The sequence below is a fragment of the Saccoglossus kowalevskii genome, chromosome 8, assembly GCF_978046115.1.
Source record: "Saccoglossus kowalevskii chromosome 8, keSacKowa6.1, whole genome shotgun sequence".
NCBI classification, from domain to species: domain Eukaryota; kingdom Metazoa; phylum Hemichordata; class Enteropneusta; family Harrimaniidae; genus Saccoglossus; species Saccoglossus kowalevskii.
In genome coordinates, this window is record NC_140648.1 from 24,353,197 (window position 1) to 24,379,767 (window position 26,571).

A 26,571-nucleotide genomic window follows, 5' to 3' on the forward strand; every position below is an offset into this window, starting at 1 on the left:
TATTCCTTTGGATCGAACCTAGTATCTCTACAGCGTAATTGTCATCTGCCAAGTGAGTTGAAGATCCCTGAAAACTACTCTCAATTCTTCACTTTTTTCCCGAAAAAGTAAGTAAATTTCCTCGTTATATTTTCTCTAAAGTTAGTCATTATGCGCGCATTCGACACATACTCGACGGTTGAATATTAGAGGTCCCAACAACCCAATAGTTCATTTTCAGCGTGCAACAATACTTTTTCCAATTGTGATGTGTGAACAAATGTGTATGAACTGCATGTCAGAGGATTGACTACTGAACTTGACCATGTATATTAATAAATCGATTAGTTGTGAAACAAAATGTATGGAAACTAATAATTAAAACCAGCGGGCGAACTAAAGTTGGCTTATTCAATTCTTAATATTAATATTAGGGCATTTGAATTTCCATACTATACTTATATTCTATTCTATTAAGCTCTCTAAAAAAGTTGTATTATTCCCCGTTTTATAGATCCGTTGTAAATTGTGCCTAAATGGTATTGAGAAATAAATTCATTGTTTGTTGTCAGTTTGATAGGTAAAGTATGTTGTGTCAAATGGTCACCTAAATGAAACAACACATAAAAATAACTCTGGTTAATCATTTATAATTTTGTAGAATAGGCCTTAAAAAGAATTGCATTCTTTTATAATGGGGCGTATCAAAATGTTGTACGTAACCTTTTGTACCTTAGGGTCATATATGCTAATTCGGTAAATCGATGTTAATGATCGGCCACCATATTGGCATCACGTACGCACATTGGTTTACATATGACGTTACAGTATTATTTATCGGGTATTAAACAGATATCTAAAGGTATTGTTCCCAATTGTGATATGTGAACAAATTGGTATGAAATGCATGTGAAAGGATTGACTACTGAACTTGACCATGTATGTAAACGATTGGATGTGAAACAAAATGTATGGAAACTAATAATTATAACCAGCTGGTGAACAAAAAGAGTATGGCTTATTCAATGTTTAATATCTATATTAGGGCATTTGAACTTGGATTTACATACTATAATTATATCCTATGTCACTCTCTAAGAACGAATGTCTTGATTCCCATGTCACAGGCCCGTCCCAGACACAGTTTAATGTAATGTGTCTCACATCAGGGGGGGGGACATTAAAATGACGACAATGTGATTCATTTAACAAGGTATTGACAATAATTTGTTTAGATACACGTTGTTATAAAATTAAACAGTAGATATCACCTTCAAAATACTGTGATATAACATTTTTCCCTGCTTTATAGACCCCTTGTAAATTGTAGCTAAATACTGTTGGGAAATAAAGCCATTATTTGTTATCAGTTTGACAGGTAGGGTATGTTGTTTCAAAAAGTAACAGCTGGTAGTTTAGAGACTATTGATATGGGTCCTTAGTCATGAAGCTGTTGAATACCTGGACACTATTATACTGAGTTAAAGGAAGAGGAAAGATTAGCTCTCCATAGCAATTTTTAAATACTGCTGTGATCCCAGTTAGGATCTGATAGCAATCTCTCTGTAGTGGAAAAAAGAACTTGCGAGTCTACTTAGCACAGCCAAAATTTGGAAGGACTACCAGCCAGATACACCCAGTTTGGATTTGCCCTGCCTGCATGCTATACATTGTTTGTTTTTTTTAATAAAGAAATTAAAACTCTATCATCTGTACGGCAGTGAATTATTCTTGTGCTGCCCTGCAAACCACCCCTACCCTTGGCCTCAAATGGGGACCCAGTCGAGGGTGTTATATTTTCACCAAACAAAGTCCACACCAGGAAGTGAGCAGCCAGAAAACTGTTGAAACTGTTACACTCCATTGGAGTTATAAGACTGGGAAAGGAACTACTATCAGATCAGTCTTACTATTAATCCCGGCTGTGGAAAAGTCCAAGAGAACCACAAGGGACGATAATTTGCATTGGAAAGAGGCGAGCATTAGGAAAATACATTACCTTTTGTATAATAAAACATTTAAGGTAAGCTACCATGGTGACATCACGTACTAAATTATTCCCCGCTCCATAGACACCTTGTAAAATGTAGCTAAATGCTGTTGAGAAATACAGCCATCGTTATTAGTTTGACAGGTAGGGTATGACATTTCAAAAAGTCATAAAAATAAAACAACACCTGGTAATTTAGAGGCTATTGATATGGTTCCTTCGTCATGAAACTGTTGAATACCCGGACACTATCATAGTGAGTTAAAACAGGGACTGAGAAGTAGGGTTAGCTATCCATACTAAAGAAATGTTCTTCAGGAGACATGGCTTGGTCAGTGTATATTGGCAAGGGGAATTGGACACAGATACCAAGCAAAAATCCATGTTTGTGACACGAAGTGGTATTCATGGATTGCCATGCCCTTTAGACTTTATAATGTATCCTCTACATTTGAAAGGTTGAAAGTGTAATGGCTGGACTACAGTGCGAAATTATGCTGTTTACTTGGATGACATAATATACAGCAAACTGAAACTGGTGTTGGACCAGCTAAGAAAATCAGGATTAAAATTAAAACCGAAAAAGTGTCAGTAGTTTAAACAAGAGGTAGGTGATGGACGAGGGAGTATAAACGAACCAAGCAGAAGTCGAAGTGATAAGGGATTGGCCTGTCCATAACATAAGTTCAAAGTTTCATCGGTGTCACTTTGTATTATCGTACATAGCAAATTTCACCAAAATAGTGAGCCCATTGCATATATTGATGGAAAAGGGGTAGAATGTTTGTCTGGAATGATGATTGTGAAGTGTCATTCAAAGAAAATGTTGATGACAGCCTCCAGGGGGAGGGCAATTATGTGTTGGATACTGACGCGAATGATCTTCGGATTGGTAATTCAAGGTAAGGTCTCAAACACAAGGAAACAGTTATCAGTTATCGCATATGGTAGCGTAACTAGGAAAGAGTTACGATGTGTTATCAAAGTTGGAAAACAGGGTACATAGATTCAAGGGCCAGAGTTTATTGGTTGGACTTGGATCGTACTACCACAGTGGACAATTTAAACTTCATAAAAGGAATGGATGAGGGCAACTTGATTTGATATGATGGCAACAAAAATACAATTGAATTACGCTTGCCAACTAACACTGGCAACTTTGCCAAATAGTATTTTACCAATGCAGCCGAGTACTTGTATGTTTCGCCAAAACCCCACTATCAGAGAGGTCCATGTTTGTGGATGTTGGGGTGAGGGTGTTCTGTAGTAGCGTGATGGCATGTATATACATGTATGTGCAAAGGGTAAACCATTGAGTGCGAGTGGAAGATTTAGCACAATAAAATAAAATGCATAGATAAGACATTACAAAAAATGCCCCTGTCGCATGTGTTCAGCTATCCAATCCATGATTTGAAATGTTTGACACCTGTGTTTTACTGTGTGTTAGGGTGTGTGTGTTGGAGTCCCCCCGCTTATGGTGTTCCTTCACATCAAGGAATCCTTGTATCCAATTTAATGACATAGAATGTATAATATATGTGTAAATCTAGCATTTCTAAAAGTTATATACTAGATCACCAGTTTCAATTTTATTTGGTAGATAAATACAACATCGTGGTATTTTAATACTCATTTTACTATTTTATTGGTCTGAATAAAAATGACAGACGTTTTTGTCTTGCCCTTAAACGTCCGTCACTCATACTTTGTGAGCTCAATTTGCAAACTGTTTCCATGTGACCGATTTCAAAAGCTTGTTCAGATGAATTGTTTTACTGTTATGCATATTATTTCCACTTTGTTGATTAGGCTGTACATAATAATTTGCATGCTAAATTAGAATTTGCATACTGAATACACGTTTGTTCAAATTATTTGACATCTTGGTACAAGCCAATTGCTTACGTAATTAAATGTTTGCATAATATGTTAGAAATAATCCGCAAAATAACATGTTTAACTTGATTATTCAACATTTTAAAGCGGGAGAGTCGTCACTTGCACATGCGTCAAACAAGCGTCTACCTATGAGTCTTTGCATTTTAGCGTGTGTTGTTGTCATCACTTGGGACTCAATTTCCGTGCGTGCGCAGGTGACGACCCTCCCACTTTAATGGTTCAATGAAAATGATAGTTGAAGCTGTTACTTGAATGAAAAGGAAACAAATCTTTCCCATACACCATACAGTGTTGTTTTGTTGTGTTGCATTATGGTGGAATCATAAAGAATCATATTACACGCATTATGGTTGAGATAAAGATGTATAATGTCAATAAATTAAACATAACTATTTCACTGAACATACTTGGAACATTAATTCTTCTCTAGAAAAACCTTGATTTCAATGGTTTGTGAGAAATAAAAATATTTATTGTGTATATTCTATATTTCTGGTATCACTTTGCGAAATTTGATTGGATCCGTGAAATTGTTAGTCAAATGTTCATAATCTAGCTAATTGCAAACATTCTCTCAGAAAAAGTGTACAAGACACTATGATACTCCTCCCCTATTTGATATAATATCTCATCGTTCATATATTACATATTATTACTTTTTCACAGCATGGAAGATTGTGCCATTTCTGAAGATATGCTGTTAAGTGGAGATACTCTTCCTGCGTGTCATGTTACTAAAGGACTGGTATTAGACTTGTTTCAGTTTACAAAGAAACATCAACTCAAAGAAATACATCTTCTTGGCTGGCTGTCACAGATTTCTCAAATTCCAAGTGAAGAGCTCAGTATACGAGCTATTGTCAGCAAGATCCACAGAATCATAAAAAAATCTAAGCACTATAGTCGTGAGCAGAAAGATTTTTCTCGTTCTGAAGAGTTTGTTCTCAGAGTGCAGACGCCAGTGTCTGAACCAGATCACTCCGAAGAAGTGTCCACAGATCCGGATCATGAGTTATCCCTGTCACGGATGAAATACAAGCAATTGGAAATACAACATGCAAAGGTCAAAAACCAAGTTGCGAAGAAACAAACAAAAATCAGTGTCTTACTGGAAGAGAGAAAACAACTTAAACGGAAGCTTGAGAGAAGAACCAAGAAAGTGTTGTGCTTGAAGACAAAAGCTGAAGAAACAAGAGAAAGTGAAAAGAAACAACGAATGAATTATATAAATGAAACTATGGGAGCAGTGATATATCAGCCAGGAAACATGAATTATCATATTGTTAAATTACAACAAGAAACTACAACACAGTTAGCAGCAAAGGATGCTCTTATCCAGCAACTTACTAGTCAACTCCAGGACATGAAGAAATCTAAAACTCAAATAACCAAAGATTTGAATGACAAGATTCACAACTATGAATTTATGATTGAGGATCTGAATAGTCAGCTGGAAGATGAGATCCATGTATATGATATGCACAGAAGGTGCTATACACCACAGCTAATGGAATGTGCCATGTCATTACATAATCATAATGTTTCAACTGGACAGATGACTAATGTCATCAAAACGGTAATGAAATTAGCAGGGAAAACAGTACCACGCCTTCCATGTGTGAGAACCTATGACAGCATTGTTGACAGCAAGGCTGCTTTGGCACATAAACATATTGCCTCAACATTTGTTGAAAAGGAGAAAAGTACACTGTATTCTGACGAAACTAGGAAATTTTCCCGCACTTACAACACATTCGTAGGTACAAGTCAAGATGGAGAGGTTTGTGTTTTAGGTTTGAGAGAGATGGTCAATAAATGTGCTAGTACCACCTTTGACACGTTCACTGAGATCCTAGATGACATAAGTTTGGCTGGAGGGAACAGTGACACAAATGCAGGGAAGCAGTTACTTTGTAATATCCAGAATACCATGTCTGACAGGGCTAGTGTAAATGCATCGTTTTTCAAACTTGTTGAGAAGTATAGAAAAGAAATCCTGCCCAGCATGAGCTCATCGTGGGAGTTACTGTCAACAGAGGAGCAGGAAAGATATAGCAAACTCAATAAATTTTTTTGCGGTTTACACATCTTAGTTAACTTAGCGGATTGTGCAGTCTCCAAGATTGCACAGTTTGAAGCAGCTTACCAGGAAGAAGACAAAGAAGATGCTGCTGAACAGATACTGGATGGAGAAAGTGGTACCATCAGATTGATTCGTGATGCAAGTAAATGCTTCTCCCGAGATGCTGATCTAAGCAATGGGTGCCACTCCGATTTTAAAGCATTTTGTGACACAATCAATGACAAAGTTCGGTTTGTTAGTTATAGAGGCCATCGTTTCAATATTACCTTCTATTTAGCTCAGGTTTTATATTATCATCATTCAAATGTAATTAAGTTTTTAGGTGACATCTATGGTACACCAAATGATTTACTCCGCAATGTGTATAGGCTTAGCCAAAATAACCTTTATGTAGCAGGTTGTAAGGTTCTTGGTCTCTTCTCTAAATTAGTCACTGCCCCTCTGTGGCGTCTTATTGAGGAGAACACTCACATCTTGGATATGAATGGCCATTATATGGACTTAGTGGCCTATCTGGATGAAGTAATGGAAGATGCCACTGGATTCCTAGATGGTTCAAAGTTCCCATTTGATGAAGATCTAATAAAAAAGGATGATGAATATGTTTCCCTGGTAAAGGAAAACAAAGATGTTGATAGCATTGCTGTGCGATTGGCACAGCTACTAGCTGGAGCATTTTCACAACTTATCAGAAAAGCCATGGCTGAACACCTTCCTGGTGGATCATTAATCACACCATCATCAGAACTGATTGACGACACCCAATCCACACTAGCACATAACAAATTGTCCGAGTCTGTATTTGGTAGGTTTGATCATATGCTTCGATACCGACCAAATGCTTCTACATTAACCAATGAAGCCTATATAATGTACAGTACAAACAAAACTGGTGAATGGTTGGAAAAATTACCCGCACAGAAAAAAGAGAAGCTGTTTGCCGAAAGCCGGAAAGGTGGCAGAGAATTGAGAAAGAAGTTTAGAGAAAGATGTCAAGGGATCAAAGTAAAGAAAATGGAAAATATTCGCAAAAAGCAGGAAGATAAATCAAGAGTGGAAAAAAAACGCGGCAAAAAAAAAAGATAAGTTGCCTGTTTTTCTGAGGGCAAGAGAAATGCTATCTCAAATGTTATTGAGGAATTGTTGACTCCCGCAGTATTGACATTATTGTGTCAGTAACATTGCTTCAAATGTGAGCATAAAATAGTTGGTCTGGATATTTATTATTCAGAGTAATAAACACCGTCCAATTTTTATATCAACACATATGTAGATTTTCTTAGTTTAGTTGTTTTGCGGTTTACACATCTTAGTTAAATTAGCAGATTGTGCAGTCTCCAAGATTGCAAACTTGAAGCGGCTTTCCAGGAGGAGACAAAGAAGACTCTGCTGAACAGGCACTGGATGGAGGAAGTGATACCATCAGGTTGATTCGTGATGCAAGTAAATGCTTCTCCTGAGATGCTCATCTAGTTGGTCTGAATACTATTCAGAGTAATAAACACCGTCCAATTTTTATATGAACACATATGTAGATTTTTTTAGTTTTCTTGTCATATATATTTACTTCTTGAACTTTTCAATTAAAATAATAACAAAAATATTTCGAAATTTGGCAGTTAAACAATGACTTGATGGATTAATGTCTAATGACCTTTAACAGTTCTGTGTGTATGTACCACCATGATCATTGCTTGCAGTTATATTTTTAAATTTGCTCTATTAGAAGCACTTGGGCTTACCTAAAATATAAATAACAAAGACATATGGTTAAACATATACATATTTCCATGATGTGCTTCTAATATAGTAAATACAGTATTCCTTATTTGTAGTTCATGCATCCAATACCCTTCAGCACACGCGAGTTCTTTCTAAGCTTTCTTTGACTCACCTTGCCGATATTGAAAATGTCCTCCTTAGTAAAAGTGTGTCTTGAGGCTACAATAACTCAAATAGTTTTTTTATCCACTTTCATTCAAACTTTATATTGGTTAAATTTAAATTAAATTTAATATTGGTTAAATTCCACTTAAAATGTCTCTTTATGGTTACAGTTACTCAAACAATTTTCATTTGATCAGCTTCAAATTTTGGAATCTCATCAGTCATTATAAAATGTCAACCAAGTTTAAATTTGGTGTAAGTGGCATGTGCAAATAAAACATTTGTTAAACATAGAAATAAAAGGACAGAATGAAGAGATTTATAATGATCATAATGTTATCAGTATGAGTATAAATAAAAGTAGTTTTCCTGCTTTTTTCTTTAAAGCTTGGTAGTATTTTATTGTGTTTATATATATTATTGCATTATTATTTGAAATCTTGTATACAATTCATAATGTATCATTCTTTAAAGAACATTGCTAATAATACAGTACATTTAGTATTAATTGAGGATTACATTGGCTCGTATTGTTTTGGCAGTACTATTTTAGGAACTTTCATACAAATTTATGTTATATTATTCTAGGAGCCGTACACTAATACAGCACATATAATATTCAGGATATGTTAGATACGTTACTGTATTTGTCGGCGAATGGTGTATAATCTTTATCTTAATACATTCTATGTTGTAATTGCTGCCCAATGAATAATCAGTTTAAAACGGGAAAGACGTCACCTGCGCACGCGCGGGAATTTGGTCCCAAACGATGATAACAACACACGCTAAGAACGCAAAGGCTCATGACGCCTGTTTGTAAACAATGACACGCTATGACCACCTGACGCTTGCGTAGGTGACGACTCCCCCCGCTTAAACTTACCTTTGTCTTAGTTTTATCATCCACTTTTTGTGTGAAAACCAACCACTTACTAACCGAATTCAATATTTAAAGGCTCAACAAATCATAACAGCTTGATGAATTTAAGAAAGCTGTATTGCTTTTAACAATTTGGTTTATTCACTGAGCTAGAAATTTGCAAACATTTCATTGTAATAGATAAAAATGTAACATTGTTTTTTAAAACTCTGTGAACATTCAAACAGTAATAAAAATTTAAAGCTGCTGTGTCTTAATTATGATGGTCAAGTGTTACCTATTGAATGTAAGCTTTCAAAACTGTCTACCTATGACTCGTACATTATTTAACATTGATACCTTTAACCATTTCACCACACCAGTGCAACTGAGAAGTGAACTGTTTAATATGCTACTGGGTACTGGGTAAATTTGCAAGAAAGTTGTTAGTGGCCGTGAATGTGAAAACAAAAATAATAGATGGTGGTGTGTAAAATAAACGATAAGCAGATTATGCATTAACACAAATATATGAGCGAGATGAAATTCAACAAAAATAGAACATACTGAATAGAACAGGAATATAAATATATCGGTCAACCATGGTCGAAATTAAACTCATGCACGTTATATTTAAAGAGGGGAGTCGTCACCTGCGCATGCGTCAGTTGACCAAAGCATGTTATTGTTTACAAACAAGCGTCTACCCACGAGCCTTTGGGTTTTTAGCGTGTGTTGTTATCGTCGCTTGGGACTCAATTCCCGCGCTTGCGCAGGAGGCACCCCCCGCTTTAATATTGCTACTTAAACATATTTGTACTATTTCGAAATTATATCGAATATATATGTTTTTCAAATTTGTTCTGCTTTCCGCGTATAATACATATTTCGAGATTGCGCAGTACGTTTATATTGCCACTGTACGTGATCATATTATACATTATAAACAAATACACACACACACACACATATATATATATATATATATATATCGCGTGATATAAAAAATACATACCAGAAAATATTCGCGGCACTCACTGTCCCCAAAACAACGGCTCGAAATCGCGCGCAATGAACGTGGACCTATGGTGTCTAGATGGACATGCGCAAGTCGTATCTCTGACGTCACAACAAACATGCAGAATATATTTCTGCAGACATATACAGCCAGGTATTTTATAGCCACAACGACCTACACACACGCACACAACGTCGATTACAACACCGCACTAGTTTCTGGGCATAGTATCATGTTTTGCACATCTCATTAATCTCGTAGCTGTCATGAGTGGCATGACCACATATACAGTGAAGTGAGCTTGATTATTGATGAGACATCATATAAATACCGGGCGGTGGTGACATCCAATTGGGTCACATTATTGGTCATTGTTTATCTCGTTTTTGTGCCGACTGAAGACTGGGATGCGACTGAACATATAATCAAGGATTTGTTTAGTGCACATATATTATGTTATATTTGAGCACGTGCAAACACTTGCCTGAACCCCGTTATTCCTTGCCGAACGTCCAGTCATTGTAAAATTCTCCTTTTATGGCAACGAGATTATGTCGTTAAAGAATTAATAAACACAAAGCTAGGGCGTCCGCTGGCCCCACAGGGTAACAAATCAATGTTCATACAGAGGCGGTGACACGAAATTTTGCTCTCAGGAGGGGGCGAGATCTGCACACCATCCCTCGCGCCGAGGGCGCGGCCATACTAGGTGGGTCCGGGTGCATGGCCCTTTGACAATTTTAAAATCTAGACCCTCTGAAACGCTATTTCCTGCATTTTGAGGGAAACATCTTGCCTCGAACTCAGTATGTGAAGCGAGTCGTTTCATTTACTCTAGATAAAATTATATTTGGTTCAGACACAAATATACTGATAGCAGCTGTGTATATACCGCCGAAAAAATCCCCAACGTACGTATTGAACTATTAATTGTATTGTATAATTAGAATTGTTTTTAATTGATGCGTATTCTAGTCATGGTGAATTAAATTCAAATAATGTTGGTGAAGTTAACGCTAACACAGGAAATTGTAGTGATTCTTTTTTACAGCCGGGTTACGAAGCTGATGTTTTTGATTGGCATAGAAATTCAAAGAAAAAAGGTGTTAATTCATATGGTAAACAACTGTTGAAACTAAGTAAAAAATTCGATTTGCATATTGCGGTCGTTTTCCTGGTGATAAAAGCGGGTTTCGCAAACAATGGCGTTAGTGTTGTTGACTGTGGTATCTTATCTTCAGAGTTGCTTCATATTGTTGATGACTTTGGCACAATTCCAGAAGCCACACCTGCACACAATTTGGTGACGCCACAAAATACATGTACTTCAATCGGGGTCGTTTGTTCGGTATATACGAATTGGTATATAAAAATTACAATAAAGATACTTAAGACATTACCAATAAAGTGGAACAAATTAAGTGGCAATAAAATGATGTTAATAACGGTGATAAATTCTAGCTTGTTAAGCAGAACGATCAGTCGGGTCACGCCAAGGGTCACGCACTTCAATGCAATATGATGGGGTTGAAACTGGGTCATGGCGTGACACGCGAGGAAGACATTTTTCAACACTCAATAAAAAAAGTCCCGACTTTGCCAGTCTATAGATGAACACTCAACAGAACCAAAGAAATCGTTTTGGCTTTCCTATTCAACATTTCCTAATCGGGACATTGAAGTAGTTTGCAAAATATATCAAAAAAATAAATAAATCATAAAGTAACTTATAAATTAAACTGAGCGTTGCGCAAGTTTAGTTAGCTATTAAAAAAGTATAACGATAGTGTGTCCTATATTACGAAAACAATTCTGGAAACAGACGAGTGTCCTCTGTAGTGTAGTGTAGTGTAGTGTTGATTTACACTGACCGAGGCATTGTTGATCGGGGGTTCGAAATCAGCTTTTTTCCGAAAGTTTCACAATTAAATTAAATATCTTATGATAGCAGTATATTTATTTCATTATTTTATCAACTGGTGAAGTTAATCAAACGTGAGTTCTTTATCCCTAAATGAGTCTAAACTATTTGTTGAGATATTTATTCTCTTAATTTAACAACTTGTAATGGTGGAAATTAATTAAACGAGAGTTGTTTTCACCAAAATAAGTCTCAAATATTTGAGACATTTATTCTTATTTATTCGGCCACCGTAGAGAGTAGCATTGTACTCCGCCGGGATCGAACACGCCGAACAACGGAGGTTCCGCTCCTTAACAAAGAAAATCCAACTCCGTCCACATCGGCTGATGCAAGTACGAGACACATTTCTTCAAGGTTTCAATCCTTCTAACTGGCCTACCGCTGATGCATGCTTGGACATTCTGTTACCTCCCAACACGTTCAGGAAAGGATTCAACGCTATGCTGCTCACAATAGCGATGACATCATATATCACCGAATTGTTACCCCCATAAGATAAACATTGTAATCACCCACTACTGGTTCACATCTCATTGTTTATATCATTGTAGTTACAGGCTCGCTGTTTCTACGTAACTCATATCTAACTGCATTTTAGTAGAGGGAGGTGGTGTAAGGGTAGCTGAATGTACAGGTTACATGGGTAAAAAATGGCATTTCACGTTAAAATAAAATGAATATTTCATTTACAGTAAAAAATAGGATTTTTACACTTTACAGATAACACAGATTCCTAAGTACATTTTACATTTTTATAATATTTTAATAATTTGAGTTTAAAAATCAAAATTGGAAATTAGGTACGAATTACGACATTGGATTTGGAATAAAAATAATATCTTTGTACAAAATACGGACGAATAAAATAGCTGATTATTTTACACCTTGCTCATGTATACGAATTTACGTGTTTTATTTATTTAAATAACATTATTACGAAAATAAAAACAATTGATCGCAACTTACGAAAATACCACTTGCCGATCCTCTTTGTAGTTGCGGTCGCGCTGCTTCTACGTACAGAGCTACTTCTACCAACTAATTCTTGTTCCAGACAAAATTAAACTGCTGTTGACATGGTAGGACATGAACGTAAAGATAACGTCGGTTTGTAACTAAAACCGGGAAAAAAACATTCAGTCTTCATAATTCACTCCACTTTATTACTAGCACGTATTCTGCTGTTAATTGTATTTTTTCCGACCGTTTTACGAGTGTATTTTCTAGATTAAACGCAGCATTTACAGTTCATTCAAAGTTCAAAGTTGCGTTGGGATTACCTTGATACAGTGTAAAAATATCGGCGGGGTGATCTCTTACCAGTGCGCAACGTAGCCAAAATAAAAAGCATGATCATTTGAACACTACTATCACAAGACTGGTAGGAGGTAATATATTTGTGGCGAAAGTATTCAAAAATCATTTTTTTGCTGCTGAGACAATTAGAGACAGTATGACCTGCCTGCCAATTTAAACAAAATCGGCCAAGACAAAAGAAATCCATTAAAAAGTTAAAAAGCCATTACTAGTGAAAAGTTACTCAAACTTTGAGGTCAATTTTTGGGGTAATGAAAAAAAACATCAAAAAAATAAATAAAAAAAATACACCCACACTCAAGCTGAGTAGAATGATCTATGTCCAGTGTGTTTAATCCTAAATACATAGGAGGAGACACATTTGCCGAGAAGCTATTCAGTTTTATGGCAACGGTGTGCCAGAATTTTTTTTACAGATTTTAGCTACTAAAAAAAACTCACAGAATAATTAATACGTGAAGATACCGGAATCCTAGGGACCGGACTGCCAAAAGTGATTTTTAGGACAATCCTAGCGGAGCGGATCGCCAATATCATTACTCACATGACTGTCGTCATCGTCATCGGTTAATTAGTTGAAAATCTTTTGCGGATATGCGGATAGTTCAACCCCCTTTTCGAACCACTCGCGAGGTTGGTCATTATAATATGACCCCTTGTCACTGAGTCGCAGATTTTTCTTTGCCTCGTCTGTCATCGACGTCTCCGCTTTCTTTTTGTTTCTCGTCATTGCATTAGTAAAATTGTGTTAGTAAACAGAATATTGGCTTTAAAAGATTTAAAAGGAAGTGGCGCAAAGTTATGATCCTATTTTACCGACGAAGTCTGACAACAATGCTGACAATGGACGTTAGATAAACATGCATACAGATAAGGTGTTATCATTTAAACCGCTCCAAGGTTAAACATTGTGTAAATATTCACGAAACGGCAGTTGTGGTTATGTGTGTTAGCTTTTAAAACACTATTTCGATCTTTTGAAAAGTTGGAGTGATGTATCAAGGTCTAAAGTAACCGTTTTATTATTTTTTGGAAAATCTAGGAAAAAAATAATCCTTTTTCGTTACCTTAAATAGTGTTTACGACATGAATCTCGCGTGACTTTGTGTGACGCAGTATTTTAGTTTGTAGCCATCTTTAACAGTTTAGTTTCTTAATCCAGTGTTTTGATTTGCTTGATTGGGTTCAAATTCACTTGAATTTACTCCTCACAACTATACTTCGACCACCGTAGAGAGTAGCATTGTACTCCGCCGGGATCGAACACGCCGAACAACGGAGGTTCCGCTCCTTAACGAAGCAAATCCAACTCCGTCCACATCGGCTGATGCAAGTACGAGACACATTTCTTCAAGGTTTCAATCCTTCTAACTGGCCTACCACTGATGCATGCTTGGACATTCTGTTACCTTCCAACACGTTCAGAAAAGCACTTTTACGGACATTTGAGTTGATAAAGACCGTGTTGTTGAACCGATTCAACGCTATGCTGCTCACAATAGCGATGACATCATATATCACCGAATTGTTACCCCCATAAGATAAACATTGTAATCACCCACTACTGGTTCACATCTCATTGTTTATATCATTGTAGTTACAGTGCTCGCTGTTTCTACGTAACTCATATCTAACTGCATTTTTGTAGAGGGAAGTGGTGTAAGGGTAGCTGAATGTACAGGTTACATGGGTAAAAAATGGCATTTCACGTTGAAATAAAATGAATATTCCATTTACAGTAAAAAAAAATAGGATTTTTAAACTTTACAGATAACACAGATTCCTAAGTACATTTTACATTTTTATAATATTTTTAATAATTTGAGTTTAAAAATCAAAATTGGAAATTACGTACGAATTACGACATTGGATTTGGAATAAAAATAATATCTTTGTACAAAATACGGACGAATAAAATAGCTGATTATTTTACACCTTGCTCATGTATACGAATTTACGTGTTTTATTTATTTAAATAACATTATTACGAAAATAAAAACAATTGATCGCAACTTACGAAAATACCACTTGCCGACCCGCTTTGTAGTTGCAGTCGCGCTGCTTCTACGTGCAAAGCCACTTCTACCAACTAATTCTTGTTCATGAGTGTAGAGCTAGAATCACGAAGATTTTCTAACTTGTAGTTGCAGTCACGCTGCTTATACCTCCATTTACCAATTCTAACAATATCATTTGGGGGCTGGTATATATGTTTTTGAACAATGTCGTTTTTTATGTTGTAATTTCAGTTGGATATAATTTCACTTTGGTAAGTCACCGTGTCATCACACAGTGTGTGTATCGCCTATTGTTATGTTCGCTGTTTTTCTTGTGTAGTGCTGCTTAGGTGGGACACGGTGAGGCTCCCTTATGCCAATAAAGTATTTTGAACTGTAACTTGAAGTGTTTGCGTCGTAAATATTATGAAACTGCCTGAATTACCGATTGTGAAACACAAAAACGATACGATTGAATTGGACATGTGTACTAAATGTTCGTAATATCTGCCTTGAAGAATACTAGTAATTAGGAAGAGTACCGCTTGTTGACGGAACAAGATCAATGCACTATGTAACACTATGCACCTCTAACTCCAGGGTGTGAAGACATGCGAGGGAGGCCATGTGCTAGCAACCTTTGATCTCAACTTGCAGATTTTATAATGCTTGTAGTGGCAAATGCCGTTTACTACAAGTACCCACTCGGTGATAAACAATGCGCAGAGGCCAGTTGTGTATAAACAAGACACCAAAAGTACCACTAATCAGGGCAACAAAGAAAGCCGCAACCCCCATTACTCGTGGAAACGACAATTCGGTAACATCAGTCCACAGTCCATTTGCATTGCGATAACAGAGTCGAATATATTCCATGCGACCAATGTACCTTATTACCTGTCGTAGCCGTGCTTTGAGGCCACAGCAACCCATCCGTATCAAGTCCACGGAATTCACGTCGATTGGTGTAATCTCTCCTCTCCACAGTAAAATTAATGAATGATGAGTTCAAGTTCGTCATCACAAGCTCATTTTGACAGCGCCATATTTCTAAACTACGAAAGTTACTGCAACAACACGTGTCAGGCAATAAGAAAGTTTTTCTTAACAAAGTTCTTTTCCGGTTCTTATTTGCATATGTCCATTATATCACAGGGATATTCCCATTATTCTGTTTCCCACATAAACTTTCGATATGTCATTCACAATTCTTCTTTTGATTGACACGTGTGTGATCTTTTCCAAGTTTACATCCATAAGCAGATTGGGTTTTTATAAACGTAATGATGTGTATGGTGTATATATCAAACTTACACCACTTTTGCATAATGGTTTGGTCCCAATGCTCGTGTCTGGGCGAAATATAAAAAAATACGTCATACCGATTATTCTGATTTGCAATACTAGACAATGAACCGTGAATCGGTCAGAGGAAAGTCATATGTTTTGGGAACTTCTATCAGTGCAGACCACAGAAAATCTACGACTGGAGAAATACCTCGCGGAAAAGTTACTGAAGTTGCCGACAAGACCAAACAAGACCGAAGTTTAAGGAAATTGTGGGTGCAGTTTTGGAATGATGGTTAATTTAGAACCAAAGTTCAACGCAGGTGGTATGCCTCGAAAGCTTACTGAGCAAGATATTAGGTTCATGGAAATGATGAAAATGGAAACTTTCTCTATCACATTGCGAGAAATACAACGTCGCCTTTTAGAAAATGCCAACGTCCACATTTCAATATCACAGATATCGTATTATGTGAAACACAGACTGGGAGATAAGGACTGGGCGCGTAAAAATTTGACAAAATTGACAATAGAGCGGTTTACGGACAGAAACATGATGTACACCCAGGCGTATTTAGATTTGTTGTCAGAATGCGATTCCTATACTGTAAAATTCATGGACGAATCTGGAATCCAAATGTCAGCAGTAGGACACAAAACACATGGTCACTCGGGGAAAGGTGAAAGTTGTCTGGAAATCCAACGTTATGCAAAGTCACCGAACAAAACTTTATATTTATTAGTTGGTATAAATGGCGTATGTTAACACAATCTATGGTGCGTCAAATACTACTACATATTACAGTTTTTTTGACGAAGCCGTGCATGCAACTGATGCAAACGGATTACCAGCTACTCAACCTGGTGATATTATTATTGTAGACAATTTTCCCATTCATCATCATGAAGGAGAACGCGCATTGCAGAGGCGGCGCCACGAAATTTTGCATGGAGGTGCGAGATCTTACCAGGGGGTCCAGGGGCATGCCCCCTTAAAATTTGCTGCATTTTGAGGGGTAAATTTTGCTGACACAAAGGGTATCAGCTTGATTTAGAGGGGGCGACGATGCGAAAGATTTGGACATGAAATTTGCCTGGCCTGAAGTCGTGAACTAAATGTTTGGAAGCTTCCACAAGTATGGCTTAAATTGCCTAGACTACGTGCAAAATTAATATCTGCCTTGACGATTAATTAGGAAGAGTACCGCTTGTTGACATAACAAGCTCAATGCACTATCTAACACCATGCACCTCTGACTCCAGGTTGTGAAGACATGCGAGAGAAGCCATGTACTAGCAACCTCTGATCTCAACTTGTAGATTTTATAATGCTTGTAGTAGCAAATGCTTTGACCTTTCAGACACATCCCTGATAATCACGTGGTCATACCAATTGCTGCAACCAATTGACCAATCGCTTGTCTACTCTGCCAAATCTTAAGAGTGTTATTAGTTTCCTGGCCTGAAGTCGTGTACCAAGGAGACAATCCATATAACATTTGGAAGACCATAAATTTCAACGTATATTCTTTTGTAATGGGGATATCCCTGATTAGAGAGAGTGACATCTCTGATTAGCTTTGTATGTTACCATAGTGACATCAGATACGCATTTTTGGTTCATATATGACGTTACAGTATTATTTAGGATCAACAATTTCTATGTTGATGATATGCATTACAGAAATGTTATAATCAAATTTTATTATAATTGTGTTCAGTAGTTGAACTTCCGCACTGCTTCAACCTTTGATACACATCCCTTGAAATCACAATCGGTGGTTTACTCTAACATATCTCAGAGTTTTATTGGAGAATATGTAAGAAGTAAAGAGCGAAGGGTTTACCTCAGCTGGCAGTTTTGAGGAATAACGCTGGAGTATCTGTAATGAACTACTGTGTATTTATTTAGGTCGAACGTGCTATCTCTACTGTCAAGTGAGTTGAAGTTCTCTGCAAACTATGCTCTGCCTCAGTTCGTAGCTCCCGAAGAGAGAGGTCATTATACATGCATTCGCAACATACTCGACCGTCGTATATTTTGATTGGAGCTCCCTACAACCTAATAGTTCGTTTACGTCATGAAACGATAATGTCCGCAATTGTGAGCAGGGGCAGTTAGGTGACGATGGCTTATTCAATGTTTAATATCTACTTCAGGGCATTTAAATTACCGGATTTACATATTATACTACTTATATCCGATGACACCCTTTAAGAATGTCTCGATATTCCCATCTTCTGTCGACACACGTCCAGACACCGACACAGTTTAATGTAATATCTCACATCCGGGAGAGTCATTGACATGACAACAGTGTAATTCATTCAACAAGACGTTGACAATAATTTGTTCAAATACATGTTGTCACCTTCAAAACACTGAGATGAAAATTATTCCCCGCTTTATAGACCCCTTGTAAATTGTAGCTTAATGGTGTTGAGAAATTAAGCCGGTGTGTGTTATCTGGTAGGGTAGGGTATGCTGTGTCAAGTGGTCATGTAATTGAAACAACACCGGGTTATTATTAGAGATGCCAGTCTGCATGGCAACTGGTAACTATGCATCATAATAGAAGCCCTTAGTCGTAAAACTGGTGAATACCTGTACCACCCCCTGCATAGAGTGGTTAAGTCTCCGGCCTTAGTTACACCAGGTGACTGTTTTGAGGAATAAAACAAAACAAAATATCAGTATTGAATTAATATTTATTCCTTTGGATCGAACCTAGTATCTCTACAGCGTAATTGTCATCTGCCAAGTGAGTTGAAGATCCCTGAAAACTACTCTCAATTCTTCACTTTTTTCCCGAAAAAGTAAGTAAATTTCCTCGTTATATTTTCTCTAAAGTTAGTCATTATGCGCGCATTCGACACATACTCGACGGTTGAATATTAGAGGTCCCAACAACCCAATAGTTCATTTTCAGCGTGCAACAATACTTTTTCCAATTGTGATGTGTGAACAAATGTGTATGAACTGCATGTCAGAGGATTGACTACTGAACTTGACCATGTATATTAATAAATCGATTAGTTGTGAAACAAAATGTATGGAAACTAATAATTAAAACCAGCGGGCGAACTAAAGTTGGCTTATTCAATTCTTAATATTAATATTAGGGCATTTGAATTTCCATACTATACTTATATTCTATTCTATTAAGCTCTCTAAAAAAGTTGTATTATTCCCCGTTTTATAGATCCGTTGTAAATTGTGCCTAAATGGTATTGAGAAATAAATTCATTGTTTGTTGTCAGTTTGATAGGTAAAGTATGTTGTGTCAAATGGTCACCTAAATGAAACAACACATAAAAATAACTCTGGTTAATCATTTATAATTTTGTAGAATAGGCCTTGAGTGCTGGTACCATGATAATTAAATTACTTGAATTGCATTCTTTTATAATGGGGCGTATCAAAATGTTGTACGTAACCTTTTGTACCTTAGGGTCATATATGCTAATTCGGTAAATCGATGTTAATGATCGGCCACCATATTGGCATCACGTACGCACATTGGTTTACATATGACGTTACAGTATTATTTATCGGGTATTAAACAGATATCTAAAGGTATTGTTCCCAATTGTGATATGTGAACAAATTGGTATGAAATGCATGTGAAAGGATTGACTACTGAACTTGACCATGTATGTAAACGATTGGATGTGAAACAAAATGTATGGAAACTAATAATTATAACCAGCTGGTGAACAAAAAGAGTATGACTTATTCAATGTTTAATATCTATATTAGGGCATTTGAACTTGGATTTACATACTATAATTATATCCTATGTCACTCTCTAAGAACGAATGTCTTGATTCCCATGTCACAGGCCCGTCCCAGACACAGTTTAATGTAATGTGTCTCACATCAGGGGGGGGGGACATTAAAATGACGACAATGTGATTCATTTAACAAGGTATTGACAATAATTTGTTTAGATACACGTTGTTATAAAATTAAACAGTAGATATCACCTTCAAAATACTGTGATATAACATTTTTCCCTGCTTTATAGACCCCTTGTAAATTGTAGCTAAATACTGTTGGGAAATAAAGCCATTATTTGTTATCAGTTTGACAGGTAGGGTATGTTGTTTCAAAAAGTAACAGCTGGTAGTTTAGAGACTATTGATATGGGTCCTTAGTCATGAAGCTGTTGAATACCTGGACACTATTATACTGAGTTAAAGGAAGAGGAAAGATTAGCTCTCCATAGCAATTTTTAAATACTGCTGTGATCCCAGTTAGGATCTGATAGCAATCTCTCTGTAGTGGAAAAAAGAACTTGCGAGTCTACTTAGCACAGCCAAAATTTGGAAGGACTACCAGCCAGATACACCCAGTTTGGATTTGCCCTGCCTGCATGCTATACATTGTTTGTTTTTTTTAATAAAGAAATTAAAACTCTATCATCTGTACGGCAGTGAATTATTCTTGTGCTGCCCTGCAAACCACCCCTACCCTTGGCCTCAAATGGGGACCCAGTCGAGGGTGTTATATTTTCACCAAACAAAGTCCACACCACGAAGTGAGCAGCCAGAAAACTGTTGAAACTGTTACACTCCATTGGAGTTATAAGACTGGGAAAGGAACTACTATCAGATCAGTCTTACTATTAATCCCGGCTGTGGAAAAGTCCAAGAGAACCACAAGGGACGATAATTTGCATTGGAAAGAGGCGAGCATTAGGAAAATACATTACCTTTTGTATAATAAAACATTTAAAGTAAGCTACCATGGTGACATCACGTACTAAATTATTCCCCGCTCCATAGACACCTTGTAAAATGTAGCTAAATGCTGTTGAGAAATACAGCCATTGTTATTAGTTTGACAGGTAGGGTATGACATTTCAAAAAGTCATAAAAATAAAACAACACCTGGTAATTTAGAGGCTATTGATATGGTTCCTTCGTCATGAAACTGTTGAATACCCGGACACTATCATAGTGAGTTAAAACAGGGACTGAGAAGTAGGGTTAGCTATCCATACTAAAGAAATGTTCTTCAGGAGACATGGAGAGAACTAATTCAGTTGAACATGAAATAAATACCAGTATGGCCCCTATTAACAACAACCCTGAGGGAAGGCAATTTGACAAGAGAAGCCGATATACTTGTTTTGTAGAAATTATGGAATATTAAGGATGCATACCCAGTAGCCAGATGACTCATTTCACTGTTTAGCTGGAGACAAATGTTTCTCAACACTGGGCTTGGTCAGTGTATATTGGCAAGGGGAATTGGACACAGATACCAAGCAAAAATCCATGTTTGTGACACGAAGTGGTATTCATGGATTGCCATGCCCTTTAGACTTTATAATGTATCCTCTACATTTGAAAGGTTGAAAGTGTAATGGCTGGACTACAGTGCGAAATTATGCTGTTTACTTGGATGACATAATATACAGCAAACTGAAACTGGTGTTGGACCAGCTAAGAAAATCAGGATTAAAATTAAAACCGAAAAAGTGTCAGTAGTTTAAACAAGAGGTAGGTGATGGACGAGGGAGTATAAACGAACCAAGCAGAAGTCGAAGTGATAAGGGATTGGCCTGTCCATAACATAAGTTCAAAGTTTCATCGGTGTCACTTTGTATTATCGTACATAGCAAATTTCACCAAAATAGTGAGCCCATTGCATATATTGATGGAAAAGGGGTAGAATGTTTGTCTGGAATGATGATTGTGAAGTGTCATTCAAAGAAAATGTTGATGACAGCCTCCAGGGGGAGGGCAATTATGTGTTGGATACTGACGCGAATGATCTTCGGATTGGTAATTCAAGGTAAGGTCTCAAACACAAGGAAACAGTTATCAGTTATCGCATATGGTAGCGTAACTAGGAAAGAGTTACGATGTGTTATCAAAGTTGGAAAACAGGGTACATAGATTCAAGGGCCAGAGTTTATTGGTTGGACTTGGATCGTACTACCACAGTGGACAATTTAAACTTCATAAAAGGAATGGATGAGGGCAACTTGATTTGATATGATGGCAACAAAAATACAATTGAATTACGCTTGCCAACTAACACTGGCAACTTTGCCAAATAGTATTTTACCAATGCAGCCGAGTACTTGTATGTTTCGCCAAAACCCCACTATCAGAGAGGTCCATGTTTGTGGATGTTGGGGTGAGGGTGTTCTGTAGTAGCGTGATGGCATGTATATACATGTATGTGCAAAGGGTAAACCATTGAGTGCGAGTGGAAGATTTAGCACAATAAAATAAAATGCATAGATAAGACATTACAAAAAATGCCCCTGTCGCATGTGTTCAGCTATCCAATCCATGATTTGAAATGTTTGACACCTGTGTTTTACTGTGTGTTAGGGTGTGTGTGTTGGAGTCCCCCCGCTTATGGTGTTCCTTCACATCAAGGAATCCTTGTATCCAATTTAATGACATAGAATGTATAATATATGTGTAAATCTAGCATTTCTAAAAGTTATATACTAGATCACCAGTTTCAATTTTATTTGGTAGATAAATACAACATCGTGGTATTTTAATACTCATTTTACTATTTTATTGGTCTGAATAAAAATGACAGACGTTTTTGTCTTGCCCTTAAACGTCCGTCACTCATACTTTGTGAGCTCAATTTGCAAACTGTTTCCATGTGACCGATTTCAAAAGCTTGTTCAGATGAATTGTTTTACTGTTATGCATATTATTTCCACTTTGTTGATTAGGCTGTACATAATAATTTGCATGCTAAATTAGAATTTGCATACTGAATACACGTTTGTTCAAATTATTTGACATCTTGGTACAAGCCAATTGCTTACGTAATTAAATGTTTGCATAATATGTTAGAAATAATCCGCAAAATAACATGTTTAACTTGATTATTCAACATTTTAAAGCGGGAGAGTCGTCACTTGCACATGCGTCAAACAAGCGTCTACCTATGAGTCTTTGCATTTTAGCGTGTGTTGTTGTCATCACTTGGGACTCAATTTCCGTGCGTGCGCAGGTGACGACCCTCCCACTTTAATGGTTCAATGAAAATGATAGTTGAAGCTGTTACTTGAATGAAAAGGAAACAAATCTTTCCCATACACCATACAGTGTTGTTTTGTTGTGTTGCATTATGGTGGAATCATAAAGAATCATATTACACGCATTATGGTTGAGATAAAGATGTATAATGTCAATAAATTAAACATAACTATTTCACTGAACATACTTGGAACATTAATTCTTCTCTAGAAAAACCTTGATTTCAATGGTTTGTGAGAAATAAAAATATTTATTGTGTATATTCTATATTTCTGGTATCACTTTGCGAAATTTGATTGGATCCGTGAAATTGTTAGTCAAATGTTCATAATCTAGCTAATTGCAAACATTCTCTCAGAAAAAGTGTACAAGACACTATGATACTCCTCCCCTATTTGATATAATGTCTCATCGTTCATATATTACATATTATTACTTTTTCACAGCATGGAAGATTGTGCCATTTCTGAAGATATGCTGTTAAGTGGAGATACTCTTCCTGCGTGTCATGTTACTAAAGGACTGGTATTAGACTTGTTTCAGTTTACAAAGAAACATCAACTCAAAGAAATACATCTTCTTGGCTGGCTGTCACAGATTTCTCAAATTCCAAGTGAAGAGCTCAGTATACGAGCTATTGTCAGCAAGATCCACAGAATCATAAAAAAATCTAAGCACTATAGTCGTGAGCAGAAAGATTTTTCTCGTTCTGAAGAGTTTGTTCTCAGAGTGCAGACGCCAGTGTCTGAACCAGATCACTCCGAAGAAGTGTCCACAGATCCGGATCATGAGTTATCCCTGTCACGGATGAAATACAAGCAATTGGAAATACAACATGCAAAGGTCAAAAACCAAGTTGCGAAGAAACAAACAAAAATCAGTGTCTTACTGGAAGAGAGAAAACAACTTAAACGGAAGCTTGAGAGAAGAACCAAGAAAGTGTTGTGCTTGAAGACAAAAGCTGAAGAAACAAGAGAAAGTGAAAAGAAACAACGAATGAATTATATAAATGAAACTATGGGAGCAGTGATATATCAGCCAGGAAACATGAATTATCATATTGTTAAATTACAACAAGAAACTACAACACAGTTAGCAGCAAAGGATGCTCTTATCCAGCAACTTACTAGTCAACTCCAGGACATGAAGAAATCTAAAACTCAAATAACCAAAGATTTGAATGACAAGATTCACAACTATGAATTTATGATTGAGGATCTGAATAGTCAGCTGGAAGATGAGATCCATGTATATGATATGCACAGAAGGTGCTATACACCACAGCTAATGGAATGTGCCATGTCATTACATAATCATAATGTTTCAACTGGACAGATGACTAATGTCATCAAAACGGTAATGAAATTAGCAGGGAAAACAGTACCACGCCTTCCATGTGTGAGAACCTATGACAGCATTGTTGACAGCAAGGCTGCTTTGGCACATAAACATATTGCCTCAACATTTGTTGAAAAGGAGAAAAGTACACTGTATTCTGACGAAACTAGGAAATTTTCCCGCACTTACAACACATTCGTAGGTACAAGTCAAGATGGAGAGGTTTGTGTTTTAGGTTTGAGAGAGATGGTCAATAAATGTGCTAGTACCACCTTTGACACGTTCACTGAGATCCTAGATGACATAAGTTTGGCTGGAGGGAACAGTGACACAAATGCAGGGAAGCAGTTACTTTGTAATATCCAGAATACCATGTCTGACAGGGCTAGTGTAAATGCATCGTTTTTCAAACTTGTTGAGAAGTATAGAAAAGAAATCCTGCCCAGCATGAGCTCATCGTGGGAGTTACTGTCAACAGAGGAGCAGGAAAGATATAGCAAACTCAATAAATTTTTTTGCGGTTTACACATCTTAGTTAACTTAGCGGATTGTGCAGTCTCCAAGATTGCACAGTTTGAAGCAGCTTACCAGGAAGAAGACAAAGAAGATGCTGCTGAACAGGTACTGGATGGAGAAAGTGGTACCATCAGGTTGATTCGTGATGCAAGTAAATGCTTCTCCCGAGATGCTGATCTAAGCAATGGGTGCCACTCCGATTTTAAAGCATTTTGTGACACAATCAATGACAAAGTTCGGTTTGTTAGTTATAGAGGCCATCGTTTCAATATTACCTTCTATTTAGCTCAGGTTTTATATTATCATCATTCAAATGTAATTAAGTTTTTAGGTGACATCTATGGTACACCAAATGATTTACTCCGCAATGTGTATAGGCTTAGCCAAAATAACCTTTATGTAGCAGGTTGTAAGGTTCTTGGTCTCTTCTCTAAATTAGTCACTGCCCCTCTGTGGCGTCTTATTGAGGAGAACACTCACATCTTGGATATGAATGGCCATTATATGGACTTAGTGGCCTATCTGGATGAAGTAATGGAAGATGCCACTGGATTCCTAGATGGTTCAAAGTTCCCATTTGATGAAGATTTAATAAAAAAGGATGATGAATATGTTTCCCTGGTAAAGGAAAACAAAGATGTTGATAGCATTGCTGTGCGATTGGCACAGCTACTAGCTGGAGCATTTTCACAACTTATCAGAAAAGCCATGGCTGAACACCTTCCTGGTGGATCATTAATCACACCATCATCAGAACTGATTGACGACACCCAATCCACACTAGCACATAACAAATTGTCCGAGTCTGTATTTGGTAGGTTTGATCATATGCTTCGATACCGACCAAATGCTTCTACATTAACCAATGAAGCCTATATAATGTACAGTACAAACAAAACTGGTGAATGGTTGGAAAAATTACCCGCACAGAAAAAAGAGAAGCTGTTTGCCGAAAGCCGGAAAGGTGGCAGAGAATTGAGAAAGAAGTTTAGAGAAAGATGTCAAGGGATCAAAGTAAAGAAAATGGAAAATATTCGCAAAAAGCAGGAAGATAAATCAAGAGTGGAAAAAAAACGCGGCAAAAAAAAAAGATAAGTTGCCTGTTTTTCTGAGGGCAAGAGAAATGCTATCTCAAATGTTATTGAGGAATTGTTGACTCCCGCAGTATTGACATTATTGTGTCAGTAACATTGCTTCAAATGTGAGCATAAAATAGTTGGTCTGGATATTTATTATTCAGAGTAATAAACACCGTCCAATTTTTATATCAACACATATGTAGATTTTCTTAGTTTAGTTGTTTTGCGGTTTACACATCTTAGTTAAATTAGCAGATTGTGCAGTCTCCAAGATTGCAAACTTGAAGCGGCTTTCCAGGAGGAGACAAAGAAGACTCTGCTGAACAGGCACTGGATGGAGGAAGTGATACCATCAGGTTGATTCGTGAT